The following is a 17,664-nucleotide window of genomic DNA, read 5'->3' on the forward strand; positions in this document are numbered from 1 at the left end:
CGCGGGAGCGCGCCTGATTTAAATATGACACTCCCCTAGCCGCGGAATTTGAATTCCGCTGGGGGATTTAGGATCCGCCGTCGCAAGTTTGGAGGTAAGTGGTTTGTGAATTAGCCACTTGCCTCCTAAACTTGCGGGAGCGGATCTTAATTCACGTAGAACGAGCGGATCTATAGATCCGCTGAGCTACGTGAATCTGGCCCTTCATCTCCAAATACGGAAAGGTTAGTTCATAGTAAGAGCTGTGAAAATGTGGAACAGACTCCCTCCAGACGTGGTTCTGGCCAGCTCAGTAGATTGCTTTAAGAAAGGCCTGGATTCTTTCCTAAATGTACAGAATATAACTGAGTACTATCATTTATAGGTAAAGTTGATCCAGGGTAAATCCGATTGCCTCTCGGGGGATCAGGAAGGAATTTTTTTCCCCTGCTGTAGCAAATTGGATCATGCTCTGCTGGGGTTTTTTGCCTTCCTCTGGATCAACTGTGGGTATGGAGTTGGGTGTATGGGATTGTATTGTGTTTTTTATTTTGTTTGTTTATTTTTATTTTTTTTGTGGTTGAACTGGATGGACTTGTGTCTTTTTTCAACCTGACTAACTATGTAACAGGAACGCAGGAGAAAGTCTCTTGTGATGTTAACACAGACGAATACAAAGAGCAAATGAACTGGAAGGCTTTAAGTAGGCAGAGCTGACGAGCAGGATCATCAACAGGTGGATCACTGTGAAGAGATAGTAGCTTGCAATTAGCTGACAGCCGAGCTGCCAGCACAGAGAAGTAAGGACTGAGCCCAGCCCTGACAGCGTGGTAATCAAGCTTCCAGGGGAGGCCTGGGCTTAGGAACAAATCAGCCAAGCTGTGAAGACATTATCCCTAGACAGAAAGGCGTGGGTGATTGCTGTCAAAACAGACCATGGGACCTCCCGCACCTATGCACTACTAGAGTGGAAACAAGGAATCTGTGAAAACTTCAAAGGTGCCAGTGTGCAATTGGCTGACAAGATGGAGCTTTGTGTAATCCATCTGAAGGTTCCAGAGGAGGGCCCTACATCCTCCAGTCAAGCTGTATCAAATAAAGAAGAACACCCTCCAACATACTCGGCAACTGGATATCGGAAGCTCAGGGTTTTCTCTGGAAGACAACCAGTGCCTACAGGGGAGGACAGCTTTAAAGAGTGGCTGAACCAGGCCACACAAGCCTTGGATGAATGGGACATTCCGGAGACCCACAAGAAACAGAGAATCACAGAGAGCTTAAAGGGCCGGCCTCAAAAGCCTTTCGCAATTTGAAGCTCAGCAAGCAGGATTGTGTTGCTCAAGACTATCTGAACATTCTGCAAGATGTGTTTGGGCACACAGAGAAAGCTTCTGATTTTATTTACCAGTTGGAGCACACTTACCAAAATGTGGGAGAGAAACTGTCGGAGTACATGAGACGTTTGGATAAAATTAATTTATACATCAAATCTTGTTGAAGAAGGGTCTAGACCAGTGATGGCGAACGTGTGGCACGCGTGCTGCTCCCGGCACGGCAAGCTGTTTCGGTGGGCACGCCGTGACAATGCATAAATGTCAAAGAAAAAAATGCTGAAATCGTCAAACCACAACTAGAAACTACATTTCCCACACTTCCCTGTGCTAGCGGTGACGTGTCCGAGTGGGCGTAACATAGAATGAGCGCCCGGAGGTCACGTGCTAGCTTGCTACCCAATGAATGCTCTCAGATCATCCACACTGCCTGACGTGCTGGGCGTGACTGGGAGCATGAGGAGAAGACGCGCGGCGGGAAAGAGCTGCAAGACTCGTGAAGCCATCTTTTTTCTTTTTTGCGCAGTATTGAAGTGTTATTCAGCTGCAGATGAGACAAAAGTAAGAATACTTATTACTCGAATACTATTTAGACATGGGATACCTGGGTGGTTTCATGACGTTTTATATGGGTTGCCCTGCCAACATCACCCAATATAAACTGTAAAATTTTGCTGAACAATGACTTCAGCTAATCTGCTGCAATCGCTGGTGGGTGTTCTGACAGTTGCTGATGCTGACTGACTTGGGAAACATTGTTCATGTATCATTACCCCCCTCATTGCTGTTATTGGGCCTAGGTGTCATTTGCAAACATATTACCCCCCTCATTGCAAATGACACCTAGGCCCAATAACAGCAATGAGGGGGGTAATATGTTTGCAAATGACACCTAGGCCCAATAACAGCAATGAGGGGGGTAATATGTTTGCAAATGACACCTAGGCCCAATAACAGCAATGAGGGGGGTAATATGTTTGCAAATGACAATTAGGCCCAATAAAAGCAATGAGGGGGGTAATATGTTTGCAAATGACACCTAGGCCCAATAACAGCAATGAGGGGGGGGGTAATATGTTTGCAAATAACACCTAGGTCCAATAACAGCAATGAGGTGGGTAATATGTTTGCAAATGACACCTAGGCCCAATAACAACAATGAGGGGGGTAATATGTTTGCAAATGACACCTAGGCCCAATGACAGCAATGAGGGGGGGTAATATGTTTGCAAATGACACCTAGGCCCAATAACAGCAATGAGGGGGGGGGGGGGGTATGTTTGCAAATGACACCTAGGCCCCATAAGAGCAATGAGGGGGGTAATATGTTTGCTGTTATTGGGCCTAGGTGTCATTTGCAAACATATTACCCCCCTCATTGCCGTTATTGGGCCTAGGTGTCATTTACAAACATATTACCCCCCTCATTGCTGTTATTGGGCCTAGGTGTCATTTGCAAACATATTACCCCCCTCATTGCTGTTATTGGGCCCAGGTGTCATTGAATTTGCGTAAAGTATGCAAATTACCTAGTTACGCCGATTCACAAACGTACGTGCGCCCGGCGGTAGTTTTGTACGTCGTTTGCGTAAGGCTTTTCCGGCGTAACGTTGCTCCTGCTATTAGGTGGCGCAACCAATGTTAAGTATGGACGACGTTCCCGCTTCGAAATTTGAATTTTGTGCGTCGTTTGCGTAAGTCGTTCGCGAATAGGGCTGGACGTAATTTACGTTCACGTCTAAATCAATGACGTCCTTGCGACGTCATTTGAAGCAATGCACACTGGGATATGTACACGGACGGCGCATGCGCCGTTCGTAAAACACGTCAATCACGTCAGGTCATCACATATTAGCATAAAACACGCCCCCCTTCCACATTTGAATTACGCGGGCTTACGCCAGCCCCATTTACGCTACGCCGCCGCAACTTACGGAGCAAGTGCTTTGTGAATACTGCACTTGCTCCTGTAAGTTGCGGCGGCGTACCGTAAATACGATGCGCTGCGCCGCCGTAAGAAGGGGCGCAGCTACCTGAATCTAGCCCTTTGTGTTTTTTGTAGACATGAACAACCAAAAATGAGTAAATCCAAAAAAGCAAAATTAAAAACAGATAGTGGAAGATCATTCCAAGAGACCTGGTCATTTGGAGTGATTGAACGCAATGAGAAAGCGTTATGTGTTCTGTGTAGTGAAAGTGTGGTATCTCGCACATCAAGTGTCAAACGTCATTTTGATACCAACCACAAAAGTGTTGCCGAACTTGATGTAGCTGAAAGAAAAGAGTTTCTTGATGGGAAATTGAAGAGATATCACTGCCAGTATCGTAGTTTTTGCAACTATCTTTCTAAAACAAATTATCTGGCAAATGCCAGCTTTGAAATTTCACTGTGCATAGCAAAACATGGAAAGCCCCTCTCTGATGGCGATTTTATCAAAACGGCCATGTTGGCTGTGAGTAATTCCCTTTTTCATGAATTCCCAAACAAGGACAAAATTAAGCAACAAATCTCTGAAATGCCACTTAGCAGAAATACTTTAAAGGGGTGGTTCACCCTAAAAACAACTTTTTTTTATTACACTGCCCCCCCACATTACAATACGATTAAGGCTATTAATTTTTTTTTATGCTGTACATACCTTTGTACAGCATATTCGCCCGTGGCATCCGGCTTGCGAGTCCAGCGGGAGTGGGCGTTCCTAACATGTCTGTGATTGACGTTTGACCAAAAACGAGCTCCCCCCGTCGCGTAAGCCGCATCACGATTGGCGAAAGGAGCCGAACGGCGATGCGCATGCGCAGTATAGCGCCGACTCGCCGTTCGGCTCATTTTGCCAACCGTGACGTGGCTTACGCGACGGGGGGGGCTCGTTTTTGGTCAAACGTCAATCACAGACATGTTAGGAACGCCCACTCCCGCAGGACTCGCAAGCCGGATGCCACGGGTGAATATGCTGTACAAAGGTATGTACAGCATAAATAAAAAATCAATAGCCTTAATCGTATTGTAATGTGGGGGGCAGTGTAATAAAAAAAAGTAGTTTTTAGGGTGAACCACCCCTTTAATAATGCCCAGCCAAGGCATCTTTACCAATGCCCAGACAAGGCATCTTTACCAATGCCCAGACAAGGCATCTTTACCAATGCCCAGCTAAAGCATCTTTGAAAATGCCCAGCAATGGCATCTTTAATAATGCCAAGGCATCTTTACCAATGCCCAGACAAGGCATCTTTAAAAATGCCCAGCAATGGCATCTTTAATAATGCGCAGCCAAGGCATCTTTACCAATGCCCAGACAAGGCATCTTTACCAATGCCCAGCTAAAGCATCTTTGAAAATGCCCAGCCAAGGCATCTTTACCAATGCCCAGACAAGGCATCTTTACCAATGCCCAGCTAAAGCATCTTTGAAAATGCCCAGCAATGGCATCTTTAATAATGCCCAGCCAAGGCATCTTTAACAATGCCCAGCAATGGCATCTTTAATAATGCCCAGCCAAGGCATCTTTACCAATGCCCAGCCAAGGCATCTTTAAAAATGCCCAACAATGGCATCTTTAATAATGCCCAGCCAAGGCATCTTTACCAATGCCCAGCCAATGCATCTTTACCAATGCCCAGACAAGGCATCTTTGAAAATGCCCAGCCAAGGCATCTTTGAAAATGCCCAGCAAAGCCATCTTTGGAAATGCCCAGCAAAGCCATCTTTGAAAATGCCCAGCAAAGCCATCTTTGAAAATGCCCAGCAAAGCCATCTTTGGAAATGCCCAGCCAAGCCATCTTTGAAAATGCCCAGTAAAGCCATCTTTGGAAATGCCCAGCAAAGCCATCTTTGGAAATGCCCAGCAAAGCCATCTTTGGAAATGCCCAGCAAAGCCATCTTTGGAAATGCCCAGCAAAGCCATCCTTGGAAATGCCCAGCAAAGCCATCTTTGAAAATGCCCAGCAAAGCCATCTTTGAAAATGCCCAGCAAAGCCATCTTTGAAAATGCCCAGCAAAGCCATCTTTGAAAATGCCTAGCAAAGGCATCTTTACCAGTGATCAGCAAAGGCATCTTTACCAGCGATCAGCAAATTACATAGTTAGTTAGTTAGTTAGTTAGTTACATAGTTAGTCAGGTTGAAAAAAGACATAAGTCCATCCAGTTCAACCACAAAAATAAAAAAAACAAAATAAAAAACACAGTAAAATCCTATACACCCAACTCCATACCCACAGTTGCAAATGTATCCTTATCCAAAAATACATGCACAAGCAGGGCTTTTTTTCAGGGGGAACTTGGGGGAACTCAGTCTCACCACCTTTGGCTCAGACCCTTTGGTGCCTGCTCACCACAATCACTTGTAAACACAGAAGTCTGGTTTCTGTGTTTACAAGTGACAGCTTTGTAACCCCCTGAACTCTGCACTCTGTATGTAATGCAATTCTGGTATTTAATGCCCCTTTAAGACCCTTCTACTGTTTGTGAAATCTGAACGGTTCGTGGTTGAGTTCCTGCACCTATTTTCTGAGAAAAAAAGCTCTGTGCACAAGTACAGTTGTTGAGATTTTTTTTCAATAAAAAAAAATTGCTTAATAGAAAGCTCTGTTATTGTGTTTTTCTTTTAAAACAAAAGCTGTTAATTAGTTTAGACAAGTGTACGAGTTGATTTTTCTAAACGAAAATCTTGGTATTCATGTTTAATTGCAGTGTTGGCACTTCAAAAAAAATTATGGTTTTGTGTTGCAGTTTGGGCACTCGGGCTCAAAAAGGTTCGCCATCACTGGTCTAGACCCTCGGAAGGTGGATGAAATCCGAGCACAGCAAGTCCTGAGGGGTGCCCAGCCCTTGGACCCCATCACCCTCCTGTTGAGAACCCAGTAAGATGGTGCCATCTTGAAATATCCAGACCTGATCCAGATTGTGCGGGAAGAGGAGGCCATGCTGGAAAACAAAAAGGAAATCCAGAATCTGTTGTCGGGGGCAGGATGGTCAGTGCAGCTGATGGGGACCCACAGGTGGAGCTTCTTAAGACTCAAGTGTCACAACTGATAGAGATGATGGCCCTGTTCACTGCCAAGCCAATTGTTCTACCCAGTGATGAAGTATCAGAGGGGCCCAAGAAGTTTTGAAGCTCTACGGTTGCTCAGGTGCAGAAGCCAGCAAACCAAGGGATTTGTTTCAACTGCGGAGGATTCGGACATTATCGACAAGTATGCCCAAGCCCAGTGAAGGCTGAAACACAATACCGAAAGCTGGCGGGAAACTCCAGAGGGCCCCGGTGAAGGAGTCAACCGGGTGCCCATCTACATTAGCTAGCTCCAAAACACACAACGAAGCTGGGAGTCCGCAGCGGGAGTCCAAACCTCTGCAGAGGGCTTCTGTTGTTGCCTCCGAGCGACCCAGTGTCCCACTCCCTTTGACCCATGCTACTCAACATCGGGGAGTCAATGCACACCAGACTCACAAAGCTCAACAGAGACTCAAGCCAGATCAGAACTTCCGCAAGAAAGGAGTGCGGATACAAGCTACCAAACAGGGCAAGCCTGCCACTTCCCCACAAATTCCCTGCCAAGCTAGTGGGGCCCTCTCCAATCGTCTCCATCCAAGTGGAAGGAATCTATACCAAGGCCCTCCTGGATACTGGAGCTCAAGTGACTCTCCTCTACAGAGACATTTCTACGACAAGCACCTCAAACACCTGCCATTACAGAAGTTAGAAGAGCTAAAGATATGGGGTATTGGGACTTAGAACTTCCCCTATGATGGCTATCTACCAGTCAAACTGACCTTTGACCCCTCTGTAGCTGGGAGGGCTGAGACTTTTGACACTTTGGTCTTTCCTCGCCCACCAGGGACTGGTAAAAGTTCCCTCATCATCAAGAATAATATTGACCTTGTCTGAAGACTGTTAACACCTCTTGTCCAAGAGCAGGACACTTCAACCACAAGTGTGTACCCCATGTTGAGACAAGCCTATCTGCGCCTGCTGCAAGAACAGAAGGCCCCAGCTAAAAGAGTGTGAAAGATCTGGACCAGAGTGAGAAAGTGTTGCAGTCAGGGGAGGTAGTCTGCTTAAGAGCATCAGTCAAGCTTAGTTGGAAGCAACCAGGCCTTTTCATCGTCCTTGAAGCTGACAGGCTGAAAGAAGACATGGGGGTGGAGATAATTCCTGAAGTGGTTCCAACTAAGGCGTTGCAGAGAAGTCACGGGAAGAGCTCAGTTAGTGTTCGCAACATAACAACCTCACCTGTGAAGATACCGGCTCGGATGTTGTTGGGCCAAGTGAACCCAGCCACCCCAGTCTCACCGTCTGATTTGGTGGGCAGAGAAAAGGATGGGATACCTGTAGAGGAGTTCTATCCGAAGAACACTCTCCTCTCTCCGTAATGGAAAGAAAGAGCCAAAATTCAAAGCCATTCAAAGGGAGAGTCTGACGGATTTCTTTAGGGGACTTGGAAGACCTGCGTGAACAATTGGCAGAATTGAAGAAAGCAGGTATCATCCGAGAGTCCCGGAGCCCATAAGCTTCTCCGATAGTGGTGGTACGGAAGAAGAATGGATCACTTAGGCTTTGTATCGACTATAGAACACTAAACAGAAGGACCATCCCCGACCAGTACACCACACCATGGATAGAAGACGCTTTGCAGAGCCTGTCAGGAGCTAAGTGGTTCAGCGTACTGGACCTGAAGAGCGGTACTATCAAATCCCCATGCATTCTGAGGATAGGGAGAAAACTGCCTTTATCATCCTGGTGGTGTTCTTTGAGTTTGACTGCATGCCTCAGGGTTTGTCCGGTTCCCCAGCCACTTTCCAAAGGCTCATGGAGAAGAACGTGGGTGACATGAACCTTATAGAGGTGTTGGTGTACTTAGACGACATCATCATCTTCGGGAAGACCCTGGAAGAGCATGAAGAGCGTCTGGAGAAGGTCCTGAAAAGACTCTATAATGAGGGGTTGAAGCTGTCTCTGGAGAAGTGCCAGTTTTATCAACCCTCGTTCAACTACCTTGGTTACATTGGGCTAGATTCAGATAGATCAGCGGATCTTTAGATCCGCGTAATCTATCTTATTAACTATCCGCCAGCGCAATTTTTTGAGGCAAGTGCTGTATTCAGAAAGCACTTACCTCGAAACTTGCGCCGGCGGATCGTAATTTCCCCGGCGGAATTCAAATTCCGCGGCTAGGGGGAGTGTATTATTTAAATCAGGCGCGTCCCCGCACCGATCGTACTGCGCCTGCGCCGGCCGCGATTTTTCCCAGTGCGCATGCTCCAAATGACGTCGCTAGAACGTCATTGTTTTCGGCGTGAACGTAAATTACGTCCATCCGTATTCAGGACCGACTTACGCAAACGACGAAAATTCAAAACTCGGCGCAGGAACGACGGCCATACTTAACATTGGATACGCCGCATATAGCAGGGGTAAGTATACGCCGGAAAAAGCCAAACACGAACAACTTGAAAAAAAAGCGACGGGCGGGCGTTCGTTTCTGAATCGGCGGAAATCGGAATTTGCATATTCGTTGCGTAAAAAACCGAAGCGTCACCTAGCGGCCGGCAGGAGAGCTGGTGTGCATTGACTTTCTGTGCTTGGAGCCTGATATAAGTGGACAGGGAAATATCCTGGTAGTGACTGACCACTTCACTAGGTATGCCCAGGCCTTTCCCACGAAGGATTAACAAGCATCCACTGTGGCCAAGGTCTTGGTGGAGAAGTTCTTTGTACACTATGGCCTGCCCCAACACATCCATCAAGGGAGAGATTTCAAAAGCAGCCTCATTCCCCCTTTCTCTCTTCACACACAGACTCTCAGAACTGCTTGTTTGTAAACTCCCTATTGGAAGTTGTCTGTAAACTCCCTATTAAAGATAAAAAGCCAGAGGAACTAGGCCAGAGCCTCTTTTTGCCTGCACCCCATCAGGAGAGCATCTCCTGCACTCTATGTGTGTGTGGAATCGCGGCCTACCAAGGGGCACACAGCCTGCAACTCCAGCCCAGAGGAACAGATTGTTCTTGCAGCCCAGAGGAACAGACTGTCCATGCTAAAGAAGGTCAACCTGCAACAGCTCAAGGACTGAATGTCACTGCGACACACCTGCATCTAAGGTCGCTCGATCGCTCAGGGGAGGACCGCAGACTGTGTACAGGATTTGGTGAGGAGGCTTTGCCCAGGAACCTTTAATGCTTTTCATAGAATACCACATCCAAATATTGTCCACAGAGCTCCTACATTGCAGATGAACATAATAAAACACAAAGCTTTGCCTCCAGGACATTACCGCGGTTGCTCTTAAAGGGGACACACCACGGGTAGATAATTTCACTGGGTATTGTAGTATTGTATTGTAGGCTGGCCTGGGGTTCCCCTTTAGCCACAGCATGCCACACACACCAACAGTTATTGGGGAATCTATTTAATCTGTACATGTTGTTACCTATTGCTTTCATTGTTTGTATAGTGTTCCTGACTGTTTTCTTTAAACTGTTTCAACCAAGTCCTGGGTACTTACACAGGCCCTGGCTGACTAATGTTAACCTGAATTTTACTTTTCTTCAAGTAAACTACAAGAAGAACTGTGTTGTGTATTCCTGCTGAGTTATTCCATTAATCACATTGCTAGGTGTGCCAGAGGGGGTGGGACAGTTCATTGGGGTTGAAAGGCAGAGTAACGGACTGAACAAACAAAAGCAGCTCCCTCAGGGGTTTGCTACATAATACATATATAACATGCATCTGTGTGAAATCAGACCTGCTCCCTATGCAGAAATCCTGTTAAAGCGGGGGTTCACCCAAAAAATCTATTTTTAACATTACATTCAGCCGAGTTGTCCTAATGACAATCGGCTGTTTTTTTTTTTTTTGTACATACCGTATTTTCACCGCCGCTTCCGGGTATGTCTTCTGCGGGACTGGGCGTTCCTAATTTATTGACAGGCTCCCGACCGTCGCATACAGCGCGTCACGAGTTGCTGAAAGAAGCCGAACGTCGGTGCGGCTCTATACGGCTTCTTTTGGCAACCCGGAAGCGGCGGTGAAAATACGGTATGTACAAAAAAAAAAAAACAGCCGATGGTCATTAGGACAACTCGGCTGAATGTAATGTCAAAAATTGATTTTTTTGGGTGAACCTCCGCTTTAAGGAGAGGGTCAGAGGATGAGTGGTGAAGCCAGGTGTACCATAATTTTGTGTGCTTATCCCTATCTTTGCCTGCAGCTCCTCCATAAGCATTGTGTCATTGATGATGTCTATCCATCTGCCAATGGGGGGGATGACTTCTGTTTTCCAATGCTGCGTTATGACATGGCGAGGTGCAGATAGAAAGAATCTAAGAAGGCACTATTTATGGGAGTTAATTGGAACCGGTAAGATGGATAGGAAGGCCACCTTAGGGGAGGGAATGAGAGAATCATTATACATATCATTGTATATGTAAAAAATCCGGTTCCAGAAAGGGCAAATTTGATCACACTCCATGGAGGTAGGAGCATTTTCCTGTGTTACAACCACTTTAAGTAACATATTCCTCGATGGCCACAAAAGGATATAATCCTCTGTGTGCACCAAATACCCAGATAATACCTTGAATGGTGGTGACATCATCACAGTGCTGTACATAGCCTGTGCAGGGACCCAGCAGGTCCCACCACTACAGGCTGATTCAAGACCAGTCACCCTGCACAAGGGGAAAGAGCAGCAGTGGTTGAATTATTACAAGAAGGGTCTACACAGAGGAAAAACTTAACACCAAATGATTGCACAGATATAAAAGAAATACATAGTAGTGGCCTATGTTAGGAAAACAAAAATCCGACATCCATATTTTCTTATAAACAAGAATATGCATGCCTTTTGTATTTAGACAACATTTGTTTAGCCCAGACTTCAGCTTGCATGAAATGTTAAGTTGAACTAAGACTGTATGATGGTCTAAATAAGTTTCATATCCAGCTACTATGTGCCACACTAGCCTCATGATGTAATTCTGTTTTTTCTATCATTCAAGGAGGGACACGGAAATGTTGTATTTCTTGGCTATTGGTAATACTGTTACCTCCAGGAGATCTTGACACTAGAAACAAGCAACCGATGTCCTTAGTCTGTCTTCAACAAACTGTTTGCAAGCTTTCTAGTGCATCATCTTTAGAAGAGGCTTCCTTCTGGGACGAAAGCCATGCAGACTAATTTGATGCAGTGTTCGGCGTATGGTCTGAGTACTGACAGGCTGACCCCCCACCCCTTCAACCTTGGCAGTAATGCTGGTAGCACTCATAAGTCTATTTCCCAAAGACAACCTCTGGATATGATGCTGAGTCAACTTCTTTGGTCGACCATGGCGAGGCCTATTCTGAGTGGAACCTGTCCTGTTAAACAGCTGTATGGTCTTGGCCACCTTGCTCAGTTTCAGGGTCTTGGCAATCTTCTTATAGTCTAGGCCATCTTTATGTAGAGCAACAATTATTTTTTTCAGATCCTTAGAGGGTTCTTTGCCATGAGGTGCCATGTTAAACTTCCAGTGACCAGTGTAAGAATGAGAGCGATAACACCAAATTTAACACACCTGCTCCCCATTCACACATGAGACCTTGTAACACTAATGAGTCACATGACACCGGGGAGGGAAAGTGGCTAATTGGGCCCAATTTGGACATATTGACTTAGGGGTGTACTCACCTTTGTTGCCAGAGGTTTAGACATTAATGGCTGCGTGTTGAGTTATTTCGAGGGGACAGCAAATTTACACTGTTATACAAGCTGTACACTCACTACTTTACATTGTAGTAAAGGGTCATTTCTTCAGTGTTGTCACAAAAATGAGGGGTGTACACACTTTTGTGAGATAATGTATATATTTTATTTTTAAACAAACACTAAGGGCTAGATTCAGGTAGCTTTGCTAGATTTACGCTACGCCACCGTAAGTAAGTGAGGCAAGTGCTGTATTCACAAAGCACTTGCCTCCTAAGTTACGGCGGCGTAGCGTAAATGGGGCCGGTGTAAGCGTGCCTAATTCGAATGAGGGGGCGTGTTTTATGTTAATTATTGGTGACCCAACGTGATTGACGTTTTTCCCAAACGGCGAATGCGCCTTCCGTGGTATTTCCCAGTGTGCATTGCTCCAAAGTACGCCGCAAGGACGTCATTGGTTTCGACGTGAATGTAAATTATGTCCAGCCCCATTCACGGACGAGTTACGCAAACGACATAAAATTTTAAAATTTCGATGCGGGAACGACGTCCATACTTAACATTGCGTACGCCTCCTAATAGCAGGAGCAACCTTACGCCGAAAAAGCCTAACGTAAACGACGTAACAAAATAGCGCCGGGCTACGTACGTTTGTGAATCGGCGTATCCACCTAATTAGCATATTCCTCGCGTAAATCGACGGAATCGCCACCTAGCGGCCAGCGTAAAATTGCAACTAAGATACGACGGCGTAAGAGACTTACGCCAGTCGGATCTTAGTCAAATCTATGTGTAACTGATCCTAAGAATCAGGCCCATAGATACGACGCCACAAATCAGAGATACGACGACGTATCTGGAAATACGCCGTCGTATCTCCTTACTGAATCTAGCCCTAAATGTAGGGTTGCCACCTCATCCCTTTAAAACAGAACACATAAGAATTACACAGGTTCTGAGGCTAATTTAATGCAGGTAAGGCACCAAATGAGTCTAATTACCATCTTAATTAGCCACAGAACCTGTGTAATTAATATGTGTTCTGTTTTAAAGGGATGAGGTGGCAACCCTACCTAAATGTATAACAAAAAAGGATATAAAACTGTTTCAAATCATACAAACCTAATAAAAAATAAATAAAAAAGAATATAAAATTGACTCCATTACAGTTGTCCTTTAAGTGAACCTGTTCTAAGTAGATTATGGGAATTGTCATTGTTAACCTCCTCCTAAAAAAGCTAATTACCTGGGTGTTATGCTGACCCACTGGTTTCCATACATTCAAAATCACTGATCTGGAACCATGGGTGTCCGCAGAACTTTTTTCAGGGGGGGCATCATTCTAAGTTCACCCATGCTTTGCCCCTTTTTGACAATGTCATGAAAGGGAGGGGCTTAGTCATCACATAAAGTGCAGGCATACAAAGGTTTGAGAAACCTGATGCAAAAGCTTAATAGAAGGATCAAAAAGAAAAAGTGCAGCGCTGAATATTCAATGAAATGAATCAAAAAATATGGTAAATAATCAAAATTCAGTGAAAAATCAAAGAAAAAAAAAAAAAAAAAACACAAAAAAGGGGGACACACCCCCAAGTAATGTGACAGGTAAATAACCTGAAAGGCAGCTAGAAAGTGAGATCTAGCTGGATAATGTGTAATGTGAACACACCGTGATAAGTGAGGGAACACAAAAATAAATGATAATAAGAACCTCAGATGAAGTCCATATAATTTAAACGTGTAACTCCAAAATGTAAATGTGATAGTCCAAGGTCAAAATGGCCTATACAGTCCAAAGAAATATATATATGCAATGTATTTCCTTTTTTTTGGAGTTGGTCAGAAGTTCTTTGTGGAAAAGACCAAATGACTGTAGAGGAATGGAAGATGTTGTGATCTTCTCAGGTATGGAACTCAGATGTTCTTAATAAGCAGTTGGAACCTCATCGGCAATCCATAATAGTATCCAAATAAACAAGTATAAAGATGGGTACTCTTACCGGAAAGTGTGGACATACACGTCAGCGACGGTATGTCAAACACGCATGTACGAGCTCCTAGGCAGCCGTGATGTCAGTGGGGAAGCTGTTTGATGTGCCGGCCTTTAATCCGCCAGGACGGGTCCAATCCAATGAGAGGAGACAGCTCGTGCAGGTGTGGTTCTCAGATGAAAAAGTATGATATGCAGGCCAAACGTAGAAACCATGTAAGGGAAAACGTACTCACATAGTGCGGTTAATCCCAAAACAAGCCTTTATTAGGCATAGAAAATAAAAGCCAAAATAGACAAAAAACTGGATAAAAATATATAAAATAGATAAAAAAGTACAAGCCCAGTGAAAGACGAGTACAAGTGATCACAAGTAAAATATGGCGTAATGAGCGAGTAACGTATGAGCTATGTACCCGACATGTTTCGAGCGGCAGAGCTCTTCAACTGGGGCATGCCCCAGTTGAAGAGCTCTGCCGCTCGAAACATGTCGGGTACATAGCTCATACGTTACTCGCTCATTACGCCATATTTTACTTGTGATCACTTGTACTCGTCTTTCACTGGGCTTGTACTTTTTTATCTATTTTATATATTTTTATCCAGTTTTTTGTCTATTTTGGCTTTTATTTTCTATGCCTAATAAAGGCTTGTTTTGGGATTAACCGCACTATGTGAGTACGTTTTCCCTTACATGGTTTCTACGTTTGGCCTGCATATCATACTTTTTCATCTGAGAACCACACCTGCACGAGCTGTCTCCTCTCATTGGATTGGACCCGTCCTGGCGGATTAAAGGCCGGCACATCAAACAGCTTCCCCACTGACATCACGGCTGCCTAGGAGCTCGTACATGCGTGTTTGACATACCGTCGCTGACGTGTATGTCCACACTTTCCGGTAAGAGTACCCATCTTTATACTTGTTTATTTGGATACTATTATGGATTGCCGATGAGGTTCCAACTGCTTATTAAGAACATCTGAGTTCCATACCTGAGAAGATCACAACATCTTCCATTCCTCTACAGTCATTTGGTCTTTTCCACAAAGAACTTCTGACCAACTCCAAAAAAAAGGAAATACATTGCATATATATATTTCTTTGGACTGTATAGGCCATTTTGACCTTGGACTATCACATTTACATTTTGGAGTTACACGTTTAAATTATATGGACTTCATCTGAGGTTCTTATTATCATTTATTTTTGTGTTCCCTCACTTATCACGGTGTGTTCACATTACACATTATCCAGCTAGATCTCACTTTCTAGCTGCCTTTCAGGTTATTTACCTGTCACATTACTTGGGGGTGTGTCCCCCTTTTTTGTGTTTTTTTTTTTTTTTTTTTTTTTTTTTTTTTTTTTCTTTGATTTTTCACTGAATTTTGATTATTTACCATATTTTTTGATTCATTTCATTGAATATTCAGCGCTGCACTTTTTCTTTTTTATTCTTTGTACACAATATTGTCTTTTGTTGGTGCTAGCTGCTACTGGTTTACAATATTTACAGTTAGCGCAACTTTTTTCCTCATTTTAATAGAAGGATCAAGCTGCCATTGTCTGATTAGCCATTTCTAATCAGTTTTTTACCCCTACCCTGCCACGCCCCTAAATCCACCGTCAAATACGCCCTCTTAAATTATCTCATGAAATTACACTGTTAAATATTTTATGCAGAATTAATTTCCAAAAATAAATATTACCAACAACTTTAACAATATTAACATAAAGCATATCAATGCTGATCACCAACAACTTTAACAATATTAACATAGAGCATATCAGTGCCCATCAGTGCAGCATATGAGTGTAGCCTTATCCGCGCCCATTAATGCAGCCTCATTAGCGCCCATCAGTGCAGCTTATCAGTTCCGCCTCATCAGTGCCCATCAGTGCAGCCTATCATTGCCCATCAGTGCAGCCTATCATTGCCCATCAGAGCAGCATATCATTGCCCATCAGAGCAGCATATCATTGCCCATCAGAGCAGCATATCAGTACCCATTAGTGCAGCCTATCAGTGCCCATCAGTGCAGCGTTTCAGTGCCCATCAGTGCAGCATATTATTTCCCATCAGTGCAGCATATCATTGCCCACCAGTACAGCGTATTATTACCCATCAGTGCAGCGTATCATCGCCTCCATCAGTGCAGCGTATCACTGCCTATCAGTGCAGCGTATCATTGCTCATCAGTTGCAGCATATCATTGCCCATCAATGCAGCCCATCATTGCCCATCAGTGCAGCGTACCATTGCCCATCAGTGCAGCGTACCATTGCCCATCAGTGCAGCATATCAGTATCTATCACTGCAGCCTATCATTGCCCATATGTGCAGCCTCATCAGTTCCCATAAATGCATCAGGGAGGAATCAGGAGGATCTCCCGGTCAGATGACACAGAGCAGGGATCTCTTGCTGAGACGCGGCTTGTATTCGAATAGCCGGTGCTGTCAAATTAAGTCCTGCCTCCTAGACCGGCTACTCTAATAGACAGGACACTGGTCCAATGCCAGTCTAGGAGGCGAGACTTTGTTTGACAGTGGCCGGCTATTCATATACAAGCCGCATCTCAGCGGGAGATCCCCGCTCTGTGTCATCTGGCTACCCGATCCTTCAGTTTCCTGGCTAATAATTTCTGGCAGAAGCGTCTTTTGTACAGGACATCAGAGTGGCCCGGGGGCAAGTAGCCCCCCCCCCCTCCGGGCTGCTCTGATGGCTTCACCACTTCTGCCAGAAGCGATCAGCCAGGAAACTGTCAGCCCAGTCTGCCCCTGCTCCACACTCGCCCTCCGCAAATTTACACTCGCCAAATGCGAGCAGGCGAGTGTAAATTTGAGGGCTGCGCGTGCGGACACCTCGCTCCGGGTGTGGGGCGCTTGTGTGTGTCCCTGTTCAACGTTTTTGGTCCAATCTCAGTCAGAATTTTTGGCTGAATTCGCACAGGACTCCTGTGCAATTCGCACCGGAGCGCTCCTGACATCCAATTCGCAATAGTGTGAACCCAGCCTGGGGGCTTGTTCACACCAGATGCTTTCCAGTGCATTTTCAAACTGCATTCAGAATGCATGCCCAGTGTTTGCCATGTATTCCAATGGCGCTAGCTCACACCAGTGGGGTCAGTTCTGGTGCTTTCAACAAAAGTACAGCCTGCTGCATTTTTTCTCATCCAGAACGCATCAAAACGTGTGTGTGTGAAACCGCTCTGGGATGCAATTGTTCTAATAAAAATAAAGGTTTTTCATGCATCACAATAAAAAAGAGGAATAAAATACACTGGACTGCATTCAAAAAGCATTAAAAATGTGTGCAAGTAAAAACGCATCTGAAACACTGAAATTGTGGTGTGAACAAACCCTCAAGGATACCTAAAACCAAGAACAATCAACAGGTGGATGACTGAACACTATTGTTGCTGAGATCCATATGTTTATTGAAAAAATAAAAATAGCATAACACACAGAAGGAGCAAGTGTTGACACATTTCACACGAACGGGCACTTAATCATCAATATTGCGATTTACCAGTCTTTAGATTTGGTGGCTGCAATAGTTTTCATTTTCTGGTTAAGAACATTTTTACCAAACACAGAAAATACTGGTTGATCCTACCAGAAATGCAGTGTCATTGTCACTTCCTGTGGGATAAACTTTAAGCAAAAATAATGTTATCTTTCTTG

This window comes from Rana temporaria, chromosome 3, assembly GCF_905171775.1.
Source record: "Rana temporaria chromosome 3, aRanTem1.1, whole genome shotgun sequence".
Classification (NCBI taxonomy): Eukaryota; Metazoa; Chordata; class Amphibia; order Anura; family Ranidae; genus Rana; species Rana temporaria.